This window comes from Prionailurus viverrinus, chromosome B4 (genome assembly GCF_022837055.1).
Source record: "Prionailurus viverrinus isolate Anna chromosome B4, UM_Priviv_1.0, whole genome shotgun sequence".
Taxonomy (NCBI): Eukaryota; Metazoa; Chordata; class Mammalia; order Carnivora; family Felidae; genus Prionailurus; species Prionailurus viverrinus.
The window spans coordinates 69,303,310-69,320,195 of record NC_062567.1 but is presented as its reverse complement, the minus strand read 5'-3'; the positions used below and the strand labels follow the sequence as shown (position 1 = coordinate 69,320,195).

Genomic DNA, 16,886 nt, shown 5'->3' with positions numbered 1-16,886 from the left:
TTGAAGAATATATTCTCTATGAGGGCAGAGACTTACTTAGTTTTGTTTCTTGCTGTACGCCCAGTGCCTAGAGCAGTGCCTGGTATAGGTGCTCAGTCTACTATGAGGTCTATTAGGTGCTCAACAAAGATTTGCTGAATAAAGGAATATTATTATTTCTGAAAATAAAATTAATATTTATTATAGGAAATAGAAAAAAAAAAGAGAAATGCACAAAGACAGAACATGCATCCCCAAAGAGATATCTACTGTTAGCATTTTACTGGATTTCTTCCAGGTTTTTCTAAGAATATATATTTTTCTTTTTGTGCAATCAAGATTATTCCTAATATAAAGTTTATATCCAGCTTTTTAAAAAAAATTTTTTTTAACGTTTATTTATTTTTGAGACAGAGAGAGACAGAACATGAACAGGGAAGGGTCAGAGAGAGGGAGGCACAGAATCTGAAACAGGCTCCAGGCTCTGAGCGGTCAGCACAGAGCCTGACGTGGGGCTCGGACTCACGGACCGTGAGATCATGACCTGAGCCGAAGTCAGACGCTTAACCAACCGAGCCACCCAGGCTCCCCGTATAGCCAGCTTTTTGATAAAGTATATTGTGAGTACTTTCACATCATGCATGGTTTTTGGTTTGTTATTTTCCCTGATATGTTATAAAAATTGGGGTTCTGTCTTGTTTCCCAATTTTCATACAACCTAATAAAATAATAATTGTATATGCTTATTTTTATCTAAAGGTATGCAGTGATAGATACCATTTAAAGAAATTTAACATTAAAATAGAAATTCTGTTCATACTGCATTAAATACTTAAAGTATTTTTAAAAAGTTCATGTGGTCAATATAATTTTCTAGAGGAATGATTTTCTAGATGAAGCTTACTGTGTTGACATATCAATATTTCAGGTGCCAGGACTATGGAGTTCGTGTTAGGATACTTTAAAATTGCTTTATATTCAGTCCATGAGTTGTTGAATAGCAACTTGCTTTTGGTTACCTAGAAAAATGTATGTCATTAAAATACTCTTTATACGCCACCCTGGGAACATATCCCATGCATAATGTATTCATAAAAAGTCCATTTTATTTACAGCTTGTCACATAATATGGTATAAGGAAACACAGTTCTGATGCACTTCAACTGAATTATGCTTCTCTTTTTGACAGAGTGGGGAAATATATTTGTAAGAATGAATAAACACACCTTGAACTGCCTATTTTTTGAGAAGGAGGTAGAGAGAAGCACATTAACATTATTCTGTTATTAAAACATCTATAGCTATAGACATTTTGGACATTTAATAGCTGTTTGTTTCTTAAATTGGGTGCCTGAAACACTTTATGTCAAAACTTGATGACATGGACTCTAGAAAACAGTAAACTCCTAAAAAAAGATTTTTCAGAGTTGCAGTTTTGTAATGTAGATATGGGGGGAAAATCTGTTGTTGCCTTTTCTGGAATTGATGTCTAATTCAAAATATTCAAAGATTAGTTTTTGTAATTGACTGGCGTGACAAATTCTCTCTTTCACATATGGAAAGAGACACTGCTTGTTTTTATAGGACAGAATGCACCAGTAGAGCATTTGAACATTTTTCACAGCAATATTGACAAACATCCAAATATATTAATTTTTTCTCCTCAAACAATTCATTAATTTGAAAATCAGTAAGAACATAAAAGGTAGAGAGCTAAACTGAGACCATAGCAGAAATGAGAGGTACTCTACAATACTTTGAGATGAATGTTGGTGTCCATCTGTTATGTCACATTTGGGTCCAACAAGGTCTAAACTCCAGTGTAATATCTGGGTGGACTATTGATTATTTATTAGCCCTTGCAATTCTTAGGCCACTAATTAATTCCTGCACCATTCACCTCCCATCTTAGTATCCTGGAATTATATGGTCCTGGTCATTAGTGGTCCCAGAGGAGAAAAACAGATGGATCAGTGGAAACCTACCATTATTACAGGAATTAAAAAAAAAAAAAGAAGAAAGGAAAAACCCACATGCAAAACTCCAAGCACATGCTCTGCCATAAAGAGATTAGATAAAAGCCACCATAGTTAATAACTAATATGTAGTTATTGTGCATTAACTACACTCTTCACTAGAGGATGAATAGTCATTTCTGTGGCGTTTCTGGATTTTTCCTTAATGGGGAATATTAACTAACAGAAACTAACTAATGGAATCAATTGATCTATTTCTATGGCCATATTCTCTACGAAGATTCTTAGTGCTGGTTCAGTGTCTTCAGGCAGTAACTCTAGCCCTCATGTCCTCTTATAAAAATAATTCAGCCTTAACTATCTTGTCTTTTGAGAGCTGTTAGGGAGAAGGAATAATCTGAGACAGGTGGGATATTTGTGGGATGAGGGCTGGGGAAAATTGATTCTAAAGAGGCCTAAGCTTAAAATCTAAGCAAAGGGTGGAACAGTTTAAATCCAGGCTGAAGTAAGTGTCCAAGGGGCTAATGCAAAAACAGATGGATCGGGGCAGACTTTGGGGTGGCAAGATGAGGTGGGATTAGAATCATTAAACAGGGAACCATCTGTGCCTGATATTGGGATGTTTAACAGGTGGATCCTAGGTACATGGATCGATAGGAGGCAAGGAGCCTGGCAGAGGTTAGTTAGGTAGGTTGGCCCCTCCCACTACATTTCCTGATTCTGGCCCCTTGGGAACCAAAAAACTACCAGACATGCAGATGAAAGTTCCATTTAGACATATCAGCCATACCAGATGGGAGGTTAAATAGGCTACCATCTGATGTTCATGAGAACAATTAAAAATCTGTATCGAAAGTGCAAAAGACAGCAGTTTTAGGAGCAGTAGACTTTCCTGGGGCATCTCATATTTTACCAGGTCTGGTTCTTATTAGTCTGGAGTCTTGGTAGATGTTGACAGAGTTGCCAGATTTTATTAAAGGTAGCTGGGGACAGACCTGAATGATACCACCCAGAGTCTCAGAGATTCCAACTGTATTAGGTTAAGGAAAAAATAACAAAAAAACAAGGACACCTTCCCTTTACTGACCTTGTCCTAGTTTTGAAGCACTGTGTATGCTAAACATGTTACATTTTCCAGGTAAGAAAACTGAGGTTTAGAGAGACTAAATATATTACTCACTTACCATATCAAGCTAGTAAAAAATGGAGCTGGTATGTGAATCCATAGTTGTCTGGTCCCAAAGCCTGTATATATTCTATTCTTTCCTAATTCTGACCTACAACTTTTCTCCTTGAGGGGCAACATCTTTGGACATGTGTGAAAAACCATAAATGTCTAGGTAGGAAGGTCCTTCTCTACGAAGCACGCCGGGCATCAGTGACCCCAAAGCGTCTTTATCTAGCTCCAAATACTTGGGGCCCACCCCCACATTCATTGGGGGTCTCTTTTAGCCTCTGGGTCTGGTGCTGGTTGGTGTTTAGAATGTAAACTTCATCACACAGCCGGGCCATTTCCTTCCACTGCCCCTAGAGGGCAGCCTGCAGTAACGCTCCCCCTGAGCCCTCTAGTGGTCACTAGGAGGCTCCAACACTCCCTCGGGCATCAATGTTCCCAGGAACACTCTCAAAGCCCTGCAGATGTTGCCCAGGGAAGCAAGGACGTGTGACACACCTAGAGTCACCCTCTTAGCTTCCCTTTAGTGCTTCTGGGACATGTTCACTAGCTCTGCCCCAACTCAAGATGACTTCTCAAACCTGCCAAGTGTGCACTCTCGGAGGCTACAGGGTAGATTCTATCACTAAATTTCAGGAAGAATCAAATACAGGTATCTAGAAGATGTGACAGCGAGTCCAAAATTTATTTTTGTATGTCCCCCCAAATGCACAGGGTGACTTATTTAAATTGATTCCCAGAAGCAGCTCTGGATATCTTATACTTCCCCAAGGTAAATATTTAAATAGCTGTAGTAATAATCTTAGGTTACATGGGGTAGTATGATTATGATTTTCCGGGAAGTTTTTAGTTATATTTAGAGAGTATATTTAAATAACACTGGCAAACTTTGCATAGGCTAATGCCGGGATGTTATCAATTTTTTTTCATGATTTTAATATAATCATGATGACATAGTACTTATTTCCTTGTTATTAATTTAAAATAACAACAGGTTATTCTTATTATTTTGGAATACAAATATGAGTATATATTTACATATACTTTGACATGTGTATTTTGGTTATCAGATATAGATAACAAGCATATGTCTATTTTACTGCCTCCACTGGATTTTGCTAATATTGTTTTATTAGTGTGTATGGCATAGGCTAATTTATTTAGAAAAAAAATAAAGCTGCCGCTTTTAAGTAATTGCAATAGAAAGGACTGTCACTAAGTCTTCATGGCAAAAGATATAAATTCTTAATAAAATAGGCAATGACATTTTCACTAGGGATATCCTGTTAAAAACTACTCTGTTATTCATTTAACTATTATAAACAAATCAAAGCAAATTTGATTTGCTGAGAAAATATTTACAGAATGACTCAGTACAGTGTTAAGCGCTGTAAAGATGCAAATAGGAATATGACATGATTCCTGTCTTCAAAGTTCAGGGGAGAAGTAAAGGCAAGAATCTAAATAACTTTTTAAAAAGACGTAACAGTGAAATTCCATCATCTTAACAAAACAAACTACCATAAAAGAGAGAGAAAAATTACACTTTAAATAGTGCTGGCAATACTGCCCATCATTCCTTTCAGTGATTGCCTCGAATGAGCATGACGGGAAGCATGTGAATCTGTGGTTCCCTCAGGTTGTCTCTGTTCTGGGTGCCTCTCAGATGTGAGCATATCACTGAGTTGAATGTGATTCTAATTTTTAAAGACATGCATATATGCATTTTTCATGTAAAATGGACCCTAAAAGCAAGCCAACTACTTCATCTGGTGCTCAACCAAAGAAACAGGAATCTGTTCCAATGCTGGAGGAAAAACTGGCTGCGCTGAACTAACTCGTGGTCTCCAGTGGAAAGCCTGTCGAAGGACTTTTCCAGGGTAATTTAGATTATTCATGATTTTCTTGTCTCTGATTTTAGAATCTAATAGGTGTGATTCTGTTGTAAGACAAGTATCAGAGAAATTACACACAGCCTGCAAGGGCCTTGGGTTCTGAGTTAGGGGGTTTGACTTTGTTTAGCCATGCAGTTGGAGTCTGTTAAAGGTTTCTGAATAAAGAAGGCTATAACACTGGTTTTCAGAAGATCAATTTGAAAATAATACTCTAGATGGACTGGAAGATGTAAAAACCAAGGCAGAGAGGCAATTAAGAAGCTCTTATAATTGTAGAGGTGAATAAGAAATAATGATTGTTAGACCTGGGGTGGAGATAGAGTAAGTTACACTTTTTGATTGACTAGGATGGATTAGAAATGGAGATTTTAAGTTTGGGTGACCATGAGGTTGATGGCTGCTTTAACAGAGTTAGAGTTGGGGCGCCTGGGTGGCGCAGTCGGTTAAGCGTCCGACTTCAGCCAGGTCACGATCTCGCGGTCCGTGAGTTCGAGCCCCGCGTCAGGCTCTGGGCTGATGGCTTGGAGCCTGGAGCCTGTTTCCGATTCTGTGTCTCCCTCTCTCTCTGCCCCTCCCCCATTCATGCTCTGTCTCTCTCTGTCCCAAAAATAAATAAACGTTGAAAAAAAAAAAATTTAACAGAGTTAGAGAAATCAGAAGAACTGGTTTGGGTTAGGAAGGTGAGTGGATGGAATATGAGGAACTGTGGGAGATCCTGGTGGAGATTTTCAGCAATGGGCTGGAACTTCAGGAAAGAATTCTTAAAATGTTTGGTTTGGGCTTCATTCTGTTTAGAGACAGCAGTTGAAATCACAGGAGTAGCCAGTATGGCTAAATTAAGATCAACTCTGTAGAAAGCAGGGAGAGGTCCAAGTGTTGGTTCTTGGGGGATTACCTGTCTTTGGAGACCAGAGGAAGGAAAGAAGCCATTAGGAAAACCAAAGAAGGAACATTCAGGAAAAAAAAAAATTCAGGGAAAGAGAATTTTAAAAGAATTCTAAAGAATTTAAAAGGAACGTAAAAATGTTGCTACAAGTTCAAGAATTATATAGAATATAATGAACTAATTTTGGAGGTAAAAGGAAAGAAAGAAAATAATAGGTAAATAAGAGAAGAAATATTTTTAAAAATAGGACAGGGGTAAAATAATTTCAGGAAAAAGAGACAGCAAATGATTTAAATGCTGCTGAAATTTCAAGGAGAGATGGGTCGTGAATGGGAGAGGTGGAAGTTTAAACCCAAAATTATGTGGTCTATCCAAGGATTCTTTTCTGATTTGTAAACTTGTGTGAGACTAACAAATATGTAACCATCAGCTCATATTTACACAATTCATTCTGTATTTGCTCAAAATAATACAAATATAGGAAACTGGGATTTTCTCAGAAATGACTACCAATGTAGTCATTGTTGACCTTCTAAGGGAGCAGAGGCCAGAGTCAGATTGCAAGCCAAGGAGTGAAGTAGAGTTGAATAAATATAGATTTTGCTTTCGAGAAATTTAGTGATGAGAGCAAGGAGAAGAATATATATGGTTAAAAGGTAGGAAAGACCTGGAAGACTGCTCACACCAGCCTGGTGGTCTCATTGCAGCTTTTGGATTATCTTTCAGTTAGCCTTTGGTGTATTCTTTCAGCCTTTTCCTATTCATGTGCTATTTTGAAATCACTTGATATGCCATAAATGTGCAGTCCTAAAACAAACTGGAAAATATCATAAAGCATTTGCTGTCACGGGAAACTGGAAATACACAGAAACTACATTTAGTGCACAGTCTGAGTGGAGAATTCACACAAGGGTTCTGTCAAAGAAGATGGCTGCCATGACTTTAATAACTTCTAAAGTATCTTCAAAGTTTCTTCTCTCTGTGAAATATTATGATTCTTTGCATGTTAGTCCAGAAGTCTTTGAAATAGTGGAGTGGTGGGGGGGAGGGGTTCAGATGCTTCTCTGGCAGAGATATTTCTCACTGCAAACACATGAAAGTCGGGTGGTACTGCAATACTAATCCTTCCCTGAGTGCTCCAGCCCATTTGTGGAATATGACTTTCTTGATTGAGCGATATTTTCCATTGAGCCCATTCAGGCACTTAACAACACTTATTGATCACAGAGAATTAGCTATAGCTTTTAGAGCATATTAGGTTTAATGAAATCTGAAACATGATCGCTATCCTTAAGGGAACAAGTCAGACAAAATGGGAGGAAAATGTGTTGGAAACCTTTGTCTTAAATAAATCAGATAATGTGAGCAAAGCTCACATCTCACATTCTGAGACAAGGAGCTGAATATAGTAGTAGTCACCACCACATGACAGTTTTATAATTTAAAATGCATAATATCCACATCACACAGGGCCTGGAGATGGAGCAGGTAATATATTTTTATGCTTCTTCCAGGAAATATCCCATCCTTCCTCCTCAAAATCCCCAGCTCAAGGAGGGCCAGGATGTAGGATTTTCAATACTAAAACTGGGAGAGTTCTGGGCCAACTGGGACGAGTTTGTAACCCCTGTTTGGAGCAAGGCTGTCTGACTGTATGTGTCCTTCCATCCTGTAGGAATCTCCTGCTCTCCTAGCCAATCTTTCTCATTTGGTGGAGACCGTGACACCCAACTCACATTCTTTTTCCCGTAACCACCCCTGGTTCATGTAGAAAATCCAACCACTCCCTGGTTTTTAGTTCCTTGACCTTTTTCTTTAAATTTTCCCTCATCCTTCCTTCCAACTTTAACTTCCAATTCTTATGGTCAAACCTTAGATTTTGTACTTATGAGTAACTATACAATCCTTAAAATCTCAGTTCCTGACACCCCCTCACCAGCCACCACTCCCTTCTTTTCAGCTCACTACCTCCATGGCAATTCTTCAATCACACCGAGGCTTCCAATCCATTCATGACACCATTTTTATTATTTTTTTTAAAATTTTTTTTTTTTTACATTTATTTATCTTTGAGACAGAGAGAGACAGAGCATGAAAAGGGGAGGGGCAGAGGGAGAGGGAGACACAGAATCCGAAACAGGCTCCAGGCTCTGAGCTGTCAGCCCAGAGCCCCACACAGGGCTCGAACTCACGGACCGCGAGATCATGACCTGAGAGAAGTCGGCCGCCCAACCGCCCAAGCCACCCAGGCGCCCCATATTTTTAAAGGAAGCTCTACTCCCAACATGGAGCTCAAACTCACAACCCTGAGATCAAGAGTCATATGCTCTACCGACAGAGCCAGCCAGGTGCCCCTAATGACACCATTTTTAATGTCCACCACTTTCTAGTTCCTGTCTTTACTTCCTACTTGTTCAGATTAGATTCCATTGTTCAATTACTTGCAAACATCCTCCTTGCCTACCCTCTGCCTTACTCAATGACAGAAATCCAATATTGGTTAATCCCAACGATTTGCAAAGGGGTAGTATAGTTTAGTGGTTAATGGTGTGGCTTCTGGACCTACACTCTTTTGAATCCTGGGTTCAGAATTTACTAGCTCTGTGATCTTGGATAAGTTTCCTAACAGTTTTGTGCCTGTTTCCTCATCTGCACCTGTCTCATGGGGTTGTTGTTGACTCAAAGGTATTAAAAAAATTTTTTTTAAGTTTATTTATTTATTTTGAGAAGACAGAGACAGTGTGAGTGGGGGAGGGGCAGAGAGAGAAAGAGACACAGAATCTGAAGCAGGCTCTACACCGTCAGCGAGGAGGAGTCAGACGTAGGGCTTGAACCCATGAAACCGTGAGATCATGACTTGAGCCAAAACCAAGAGTCTGATGCTTAACCGACTGAGCCACTGAGGCGCCCAATTAAAAGGTATTAATAGGAGTAAAATGCTTACAACAGTGCTTGGCACATAATAAACAGTCAATAAATGTTTCCCAAGCTTGTAGTTTGATCGCTGGAGGAAAACACCTAACTATTCTGATTGATCTCTTTTAAAGTTTATGACTGTTTGTCTCAAGTGGGCCTCAGTGCAGTCTTTGCAATTCAGCCAACCACAGTTCCCATTTCCTTATTGATTTATTTTCTCTCTCAGGGATTACTATTTCACCTCCTCTTCTTGCTTCTCAAATTTCCACCTCCTCGCTTCTGCTCCTCACTCTCAGTGGATGATTTTGCTTCTTATCTCACTGAGAAAAAAATCAGAAAATAACATTATTTTTCCACCACCCAGTCTACCCACCTCTGTAGCCTTCTGCTTCAAGGAAAGTGTCCCTTTCCCTATTTTAGGACAAGTCTTTACTTGGGCACTGGACTCCATCTCTTTCTACTTTCTTAAGAACTTTACTGCTATAATTATCTCTTTCTTGTCTTGCATGATTACATGTCTCCTTTGTTCTCTGCCATCGGTGCTATAATATTAATGAACAATCATAAACAAAAGAGGGGTAGGGGCACCTGGTTGGCTCAGTTGGTTAAGCGACTGACTTCGGCTCAGGTCATGATCTCACAGTTTGTGAGTTCGAGCCCCGTGTCGAGCTCTGTGTTGACAGCTCAGAGCCTGGAGCCTGCTTCAGATTCTGTATCTCCCCCTCTCTTTACCCCTCCCTTGCTCACGCTCTGTGTCTCTGTCTCTCAATAATAAATAAATATTAAAAAAATTTTTTTTAATGAAAAAATAAAAAAATAAAAAAGAGGGGCACCTGGGTGGCTCAGTCAGTTAAGTGTCCAACTTTTGATTTTAGCTCAGGTCATGATCTGACCTTGGTTCGTGAGATTGAACCCCATGTCGGGCTCTGCAATGGCAACTCGGAGCCTGCTTGGGATTCTCTCTCTCCCTCTCTGCCTCTCCCTCTGTGCATATGCACTCTCTGTCTCTCAAAATAAATAAATAAACTTAAAAAAATACATTAAAAAAGGGAGAAAAGAAATCTCGCTTCCTTCTATGCCCCTGGTAGCTATCAACTTACTGATGCAAACCTCAATGTCTCCATGGACATTGAGCTGAGGCTCCCATCTTCATGACAATTTGAACCAAGTTTTTATTTCACTATTTCACCAAAACCACACCTATATGAGCCAACAGTAGCATCTATCTGTCAAGTCTCATGATCTGTTCTTTGTCCTCATCATCCTTTGCTCAGCACCAGTGTTTAACATAATTGGTCACTTCTGTCTTCTTGAATTTTTGTTTCACTTGGTTTCCGGACACTGTACTATTTTGAGTTATCATCTATCTTTCTTCTCAATCTCCTTGACTGGATTCTCCTTTGTACCTTTAAATGTTTTTGAAAATGATAGAGTGCTCCAGAGCTCAGTCTTGGCTCTCTCAAGCTTATGGAAGTGATTGGAGTGACCAAAACCAGGAGAAATTGATTTCATGGGTTTCATACGAGGCAAGAACTGTGTTGAAAAGAAGTGAAAAAGCGTAGTTTGTATGAAAGAGGAAAGCAAATATAATGATTTTTATACTGAATTTTACTTAATATCAGATTGTTTAATGGAAGCAATTTTACTGTAATAAATGTTTTCTGAACACTGGCAGTGGAAAGGGGTGGGGGAATCAAAACTGAAACAGAAAAATTCTTGCCAACACAGTCCTGAAAGTTGTGTGGTTATTGTCCTAATTTAATTAATGGAAAATTAAGAGCTAAATCAATACTGGAACTCCAACCAGAATCTTGGTGGTTCCTGGTCTTCGATTAAGTTGATTAAGTTATTTGCCTCCCAGATTGAAATACAATAAAGAGTAAAGTGTGCCTAAATTACAAGTTTAAAGAGCATTCAAGTGGAAAATTGCTGGAAAGGGTAATAAAATAGCAACCACAAAATACAACTTTCCTTGGCATTTTCAACTTTACTACCTCAGAGCTACTAAAGGACCTATTTTTGTCTTTTTCAACAACAAGATCTCAGGTTTTTCAGTCAGCCACTCCTCGGGTTTTTGTATTGGTACAATTGGGTTTTCTCCTTGGAAACTGATTTTTAAAGAAGAACAAAGAGTATAGATTGATAATGCAATTTTATTATTAAATTCCCAAGGCTGACACTGAAAAAACTCACATTTAAAAAATTTGTAATAATAAGGGTGCCTGGGTGACTCATTTGGTTAAGTGTCCGACTTTGGTAGGTCATGATCTCACAGTTCATGAGTTTGAGCCCCACGTCAGACTCTGTGCTGACAGCTCAGAGCCTCAAGCCTGCTTTGGATTCTGTGTCTCCCTCTCTCTCTGCTCTTTCCCTGCTCACATGCTGTCTCTCTCTCAAAAATAAATAAAGATAAAAAAAAAAAACAACAATTAGCCCCTTACAAGTTACATTTTTCATTCCTTCCAATGACTAGATGAGGTGGTGTTATTATCCTTCACAGACAGAAACTGAGATTCAGAGAGGTTTTAAAATTTTTCTAAAGAAATGAGAGGGGAGGGGCACCTGAGTGTCTCAGTTGGTTAAGTGTCCGACTCTTGGTTTCAGCTCAGATCATGATCTCATAGTTCGTGGGTTTGAGCCCTACATTGGGCTCTGTGCTGACAGTGCAGAGCCTGCTTGAGATTTTCTCTCTCTCTCTCTCTCTCTCTCTCTCTCTCTGCCCCTCCCTGATCACTCTCTCTGTCTCTCAAAATAAATAAACTTCAAAAAAAAAAAAAAAAAGACGTGAGAGGGGGGCTCCTGGGTGGCTCAGTCACTTAAGCTTCCGACTCTTGGCTTTGGCTCAGGTCATGATCTCACAGTAGGTGAGATCCAGTCCTGCCTTGGGCTCTGCACTGATAGCATGGAACCTGCCTGGGATTCTCTCTCTTCCTCTCTCTCTGCCCCTCCCCTGCTTGCATGTGCTCTCTCTCTCTCTCTCTCTCTCTCAGAATAAACAAACCAACAAACAAATAAATAAATGAGACATGCTCCCAGTCCTCTTACCTCCAAAGGGAAAAGAGAAGGAAACAATTAAGTACCAGATACTATGCCTGGACCTTTTGTGTAACTATCTTGTTTAATTAAAAGTAAGAGTTAAGAAATAGATTGTAATATGAGCTTTGTGCTTAGCCCTTTGTGTTTTAAGAATGCAAGTCTGAATGGCATTTCAAATCGGAGATTTGCAGTATCACACATAAAATGCAATGCTTAAATCCTTGACCCTGTAGAGAGCTAAAAGAATTGTTATTTCACATCAAGATTTTTCCTCTAATGACTACTGAAGCATTTCTTCTTTGCAAAGTAGCTTATAAAACTGTTAGCCCTCACTTAAAACTAGAGTTTTTGAGAATTAGGTACTTGATCTGCATATATATGGTGCAACCATACTGATAGCCTTCCCCATTTTAGCACTCAAATACACAGCAAGTGTAGGACATGTTCAGCTTCTTGTTTGACAGTGGTGTCTGTAGGGATCTTTATGTCCATTTGTTGTTTACAAGTGATGTCTATTTCTTTTTGGAGTCAAGCAAACTGTGTGAATATCTTGAGGTGAGTGCCTAAAATGTGGCCAGATAAAAGAGAAACAAAGGTTTGTCTAGTAACACAGGAATTGGATTCCAAAATTTTTTTTGTTAATGATTTATAACAAATTCTTCCTCTGGGCTGCTGCTAACTCTCCAGTAATCAGGTGTTAATATTTTAGATAAAAAATAAAGTCCAGGCAGGGAGGTGAGTGGGAGCTGAGAATGGAGAGTGGACAGGAGTGAGAGGGAGAGAAGCCAGACTAAAAACACCACACTGGGAGATCTAAGTCATCTTGGATAATGTTAATTTTCTTGCTTTATTCTTTTTACTTCTATGTCAGGTTAAGTACCAGTTTAGATTTTTATTTGCTTGAAGAAAGACAATTTTAGAAAAAAAAATCATACCTAAGTCCCCCCCCCCCAATTAAAAGTATAGATATAAATATAGAGACAAATTTTCTTGTATCTACTGGGAGTTTTAAAGATTGATTCAGGGATGAAAGCCCCAAAACAAGAACTTGGTAGTTGACAACCTTAGAAATAAATGGGCATCACTACTTACAGTGCTAGTCTGGATGTCTTGAGGAATACCTGCGTTATTTTTACTCAGGAGTTTATTACTGTGGCCAAATGAATACTCTTGTGAAACATGACTGATTCCATTCAACAAACATGGTTGAATGCTCAATATGCACTGTGGTTGGTGTTAAGTATAAAAGGATTAATGAGATAGTCTTGATTTTCAAAGTTTGCAGCCGTAGGAGTAGCTGGCAGGCAAATAACTATTAATAATTATTCATAAGGAGTTAAATTCCACATTAGGTTATGAGCAAAGTATTATGGGAGCACAGAATAAGAGAGTGTTTAACTCCACAGAAGGGAAATTCTGTACTCTATGCTTTTCTTTGGTTTGTATGGAATACACAGTAGTCTGAAAAGTACTTTGAAAAGGTATGTTAGAGGGCAGGGTTCCCCCAGGGTTCCCCATTTGGTTCTACCCACTGATTTGAGAGAATGAATGAAATATCTTTTCTCTCCTCTCTTGCCCCTCAGAGTTCTGTTCAATATCCTGCAGATGGCATGACCTCCCAGACTGGCCTTCCCGAGCATTTTCTCCACCTTGAAATGACCTGTACACTTCACTAGTCATTACGTGTCTTTCAGGAGGGACTATCCTGTGCCCAGCAAGGGCTTGGCGCATTGTAGGCTCTCAGTAAATTTTGGTTAATTGAACTAAGAAGAAAGAAAGATACGTGGTGCTCCGACCTCACCCAAACAACCTTATTTCCGTTTCTGCCTCCTTGGCATTTTTGCTTTATGATTATGGATATTAAAGGAAATCCTTCCTTAGTAAGTTTTTCAGAAACTGAGCTAGAATCACGTTAAGGGTTTCCTTAGTCCTCTAAGTTTGAAAAGAAGGATAGAAAAACCAATGCCTCCAGCTTTCGTCCTCTTTCACCTCTCACCCTCTTTACAGGGTCCTTCTTTATTAGGACAGCCTCTAATAAAGATATTAACTTTGTATTTTTATTTATCCATAACATAGACATACTTCATCTGGTTTCTGTATTATATGGGTTAGTCCTCTGGATAATAATTGCTATTTGACAGAAATTCCAGACCAAAGGTTCTAAAATAATGTATCGTTAAAAGAAACTAGGATTGGTGGCCAAGAATTCAATCACATTTCTTTTCTGATAGAATCAAAGCCATTTCACTAATTAGATATTTTCTTCCACAAGATGGCGCTGTAGTTCTTCCAGTTATTTGAAGTTTAGCAGCTCATGGTTTTATCTTTTAAAGTATCTCCCATGTTCCCCTTATTTCTTTATATATAAAAGTGACATACAGGAAAAAAAAATGTAAGATTGTCACTTCATAAGCCAGATTTACTATATGATTTTAGAGAGGTTCATAGGAATAGCCATAGAATAGCCAATAACAGGGATTAGTACACAATGAAAAGTTACCAGCAATGAGATAAAATAGACATTTTTTTTGCACTAGTTTTTCTTTAAACAATTGTTTATCAAGAAAAAGAAGGGGTGCCTGGGTAGCTCAGTTGGTTGGGCTTCCGACTTCAACTTAGGTCATGATCTCACGGTTCGTGGGTTCAGGCCCCACATCAGGCTCTGTGCGACAGCTCAGAGCCTGGAGCTTGCTTCTGATTCTGTGTCTGCCTCTCCTTTCCCTTCCTCCATTCACTCTCTCTCTCTCTCTCAAAAATAAATAAAGATTTTAAAAAATTAAGAAAAGGAAGGAAAAAGAAAAATTGGGGGTGCCTGGGTGGCTCAGTCGGTTGAGCGTCTGACATTAGCTCAGGTAATGATCTTGTGGTTCATGGGTTCCAGTCCCACATTGGGCTCTGTGCTGACAACTCAGAGCCTGGAGCCTGCTTCTGATTCTGTGTATGCCCCTCCCTTGCTCACGCTCTGTCTCTCCCTAAAATAAATAAATACTAAAAAAATTTTTTGAAAAAAAAATTGTTAAGCACAGTCTAGCTCAAATATGAATTATGAACTATTGTAAAAGAATTATGAGTAAAATTTTAATATTCTTTAGTACTACTTGTAGTTTGAGAGTTTGAAATGAGTGAGTTTTTAATTAACTTGGGTATTTTCTTATTGTTTATCCTCATGTGGAAAAACATCTTATATACAGGACTAATTTTTTTCACTAAATAATTTTGGGGTTTAATCACATCCTCAGGTTTGTTATAAATATTTTTTAGTTTTGCTTTAAAGACTTACCCAAATTTGCAAATGAATTTGCAGTAGAATCAGTGTATAATGATTCTGAGCCCTGTTTTGTGCAAAACACAGTTTCAATCAGATCTATCCAGGAAAAAAAAAATTCACTATTACTTTCTAATGATCTACTAAATCTGAAACAAAAAGATTATTACTACTAATATGTTCAGAAGACTTGTATTTAAAACATTTGGGGAGTGAATTATTTTTGAGATTCTTTTTGATCACATTGGGTCCCTTCAATGAAAATTACATACTGACCCAAAATGCTACAGATTTTGGTTAATGCTCTAACATAATCTCCTTGTTAGAATCATAAATTCATTAAATAAAAAGTTCAATATGAAGAGAAATAAGTTATGGTGTGCAATCTTTAGTTATGTCTAATTGCAATGAGTTTGTAATGCATTTACATTTATAAAATCACTTAAGTTATCAGTGTCTGAGACAACAGTCTGTGTTTACAACTTGCACATTTGTAAGGAGTAAATTAGTTAATGTGCTAATTAGAAAACTTCCCTAGAAGAGAAAACAGGTTGTGATTCTCTTTTATCCCTTTACTCCCATTTGGATCATGTAGTGGTGAGTAGATGGAAAAGCCACGGTTAACTTTAAAATTGCTAAATATGTATTCGGTATGTCCTTGCTTTAGTTGGTGCTTGAAATATTTAAGCCATTTATACTCCCATTACTATCACTATTACTCATCACTTTTCTTGAAGGTCCACTATGTGTCAGGCATGTCAAGCATGTATGTGATTCACACAATGATGTTGTGGACCAGGTACTATTGTTTTGCTTTCACAGATGAAGACACTGAGGCTTGGGAGATATTAGATAATATTCCAAGGGCCAGGTGGCTGGTGAGTGTGGCTAGGATCTGAGTGCAAGTTTCCGTGACTCCAGAGCCTGTTAACCGTTTTAACAACTTACATGGTGTATGTAACTTTTAACCACTAACATATTATAGTATGTGTAACATATTATAGTGTGTAACTGCCATGTCATGTGGCTTCTGGTGAAGTCTACCAGTTTAATATGCAATATTATGTTCTTAATGTGTAAAGAATAGTTCAGGATTTCTAACTGTGCTATTTAGGAGACACACGGTGAGGGCTTTTGCAAAAGGGATTTGTTGAGTTACCATGATACAGCCAGCAAGCAGAGCACGTGAAGGGACTTCCAGACATTTAGAAGATAGTGATAAGAGGCGGACAGCCAGGTATAAGGAAGCTCTTTTTCTTCCCTCCTCTCACCCTTAACTCTCTGGTTCCTCACTTCGTCAGTGTGCAAAGTACAAGCTAACCGAGGCTCTGCTGGGATGATCCTGACTGTATTAATTTTAGATATACTTAAAACCCACCAAATTCATTGCTTCCCAACAGACTTAGTCAAAAGATGAAATGTTTCTCTACTAAAATATTGTTATATCCTAAAAGAAATGAGGTTTTTGTTATACTCCATAAGCTAAAATTGTAACCTAAGGGCTTTTTGTGTCATTTACTAGGAGAGATTTTCCACATTCGGGTGAGATGACTGTGGTAAAGTCAAGTCTTCAGAGAGAAATAAAAATTTTAAGGCTTATTCTAAGTTGCCCCTAACCCTAAAGACTATTCGATTCCCTGAATGATGCCGTTTTTCAGCTGGGCTGTACCTAGCTCTGTGCAAGGCACACGGAGAAACCCAGAGCGAAGCAGCACGCACCTGCTGATAGAAGCTTTCCTGAACTGAATCATTCTTTCCT

General features: G+C 38.5%; 1 protein-coding gene across 1 annotated transcript in view; it reads left to right on the top strand.

Annotated features, from left to right (window-relative positions):
• The first annotated feature begins 4,939 nt into the window (after positions 1–4,939).
• Positions 4,940–16,886, top strand: part of NELL2 (neural EGFL like 2) — a 404,650-nt gene continuing 392,703 nt past the window's right edge. Inside the window, exon 1 of the mRNA XM_047868431.1 lies at positions 4,940–5,009. The gene's annotated coding sequence lies outside the window, so the exon portion shown is untranslated. The remainder of the gene's footprint in view (positions 5,010–16,886) is intronic.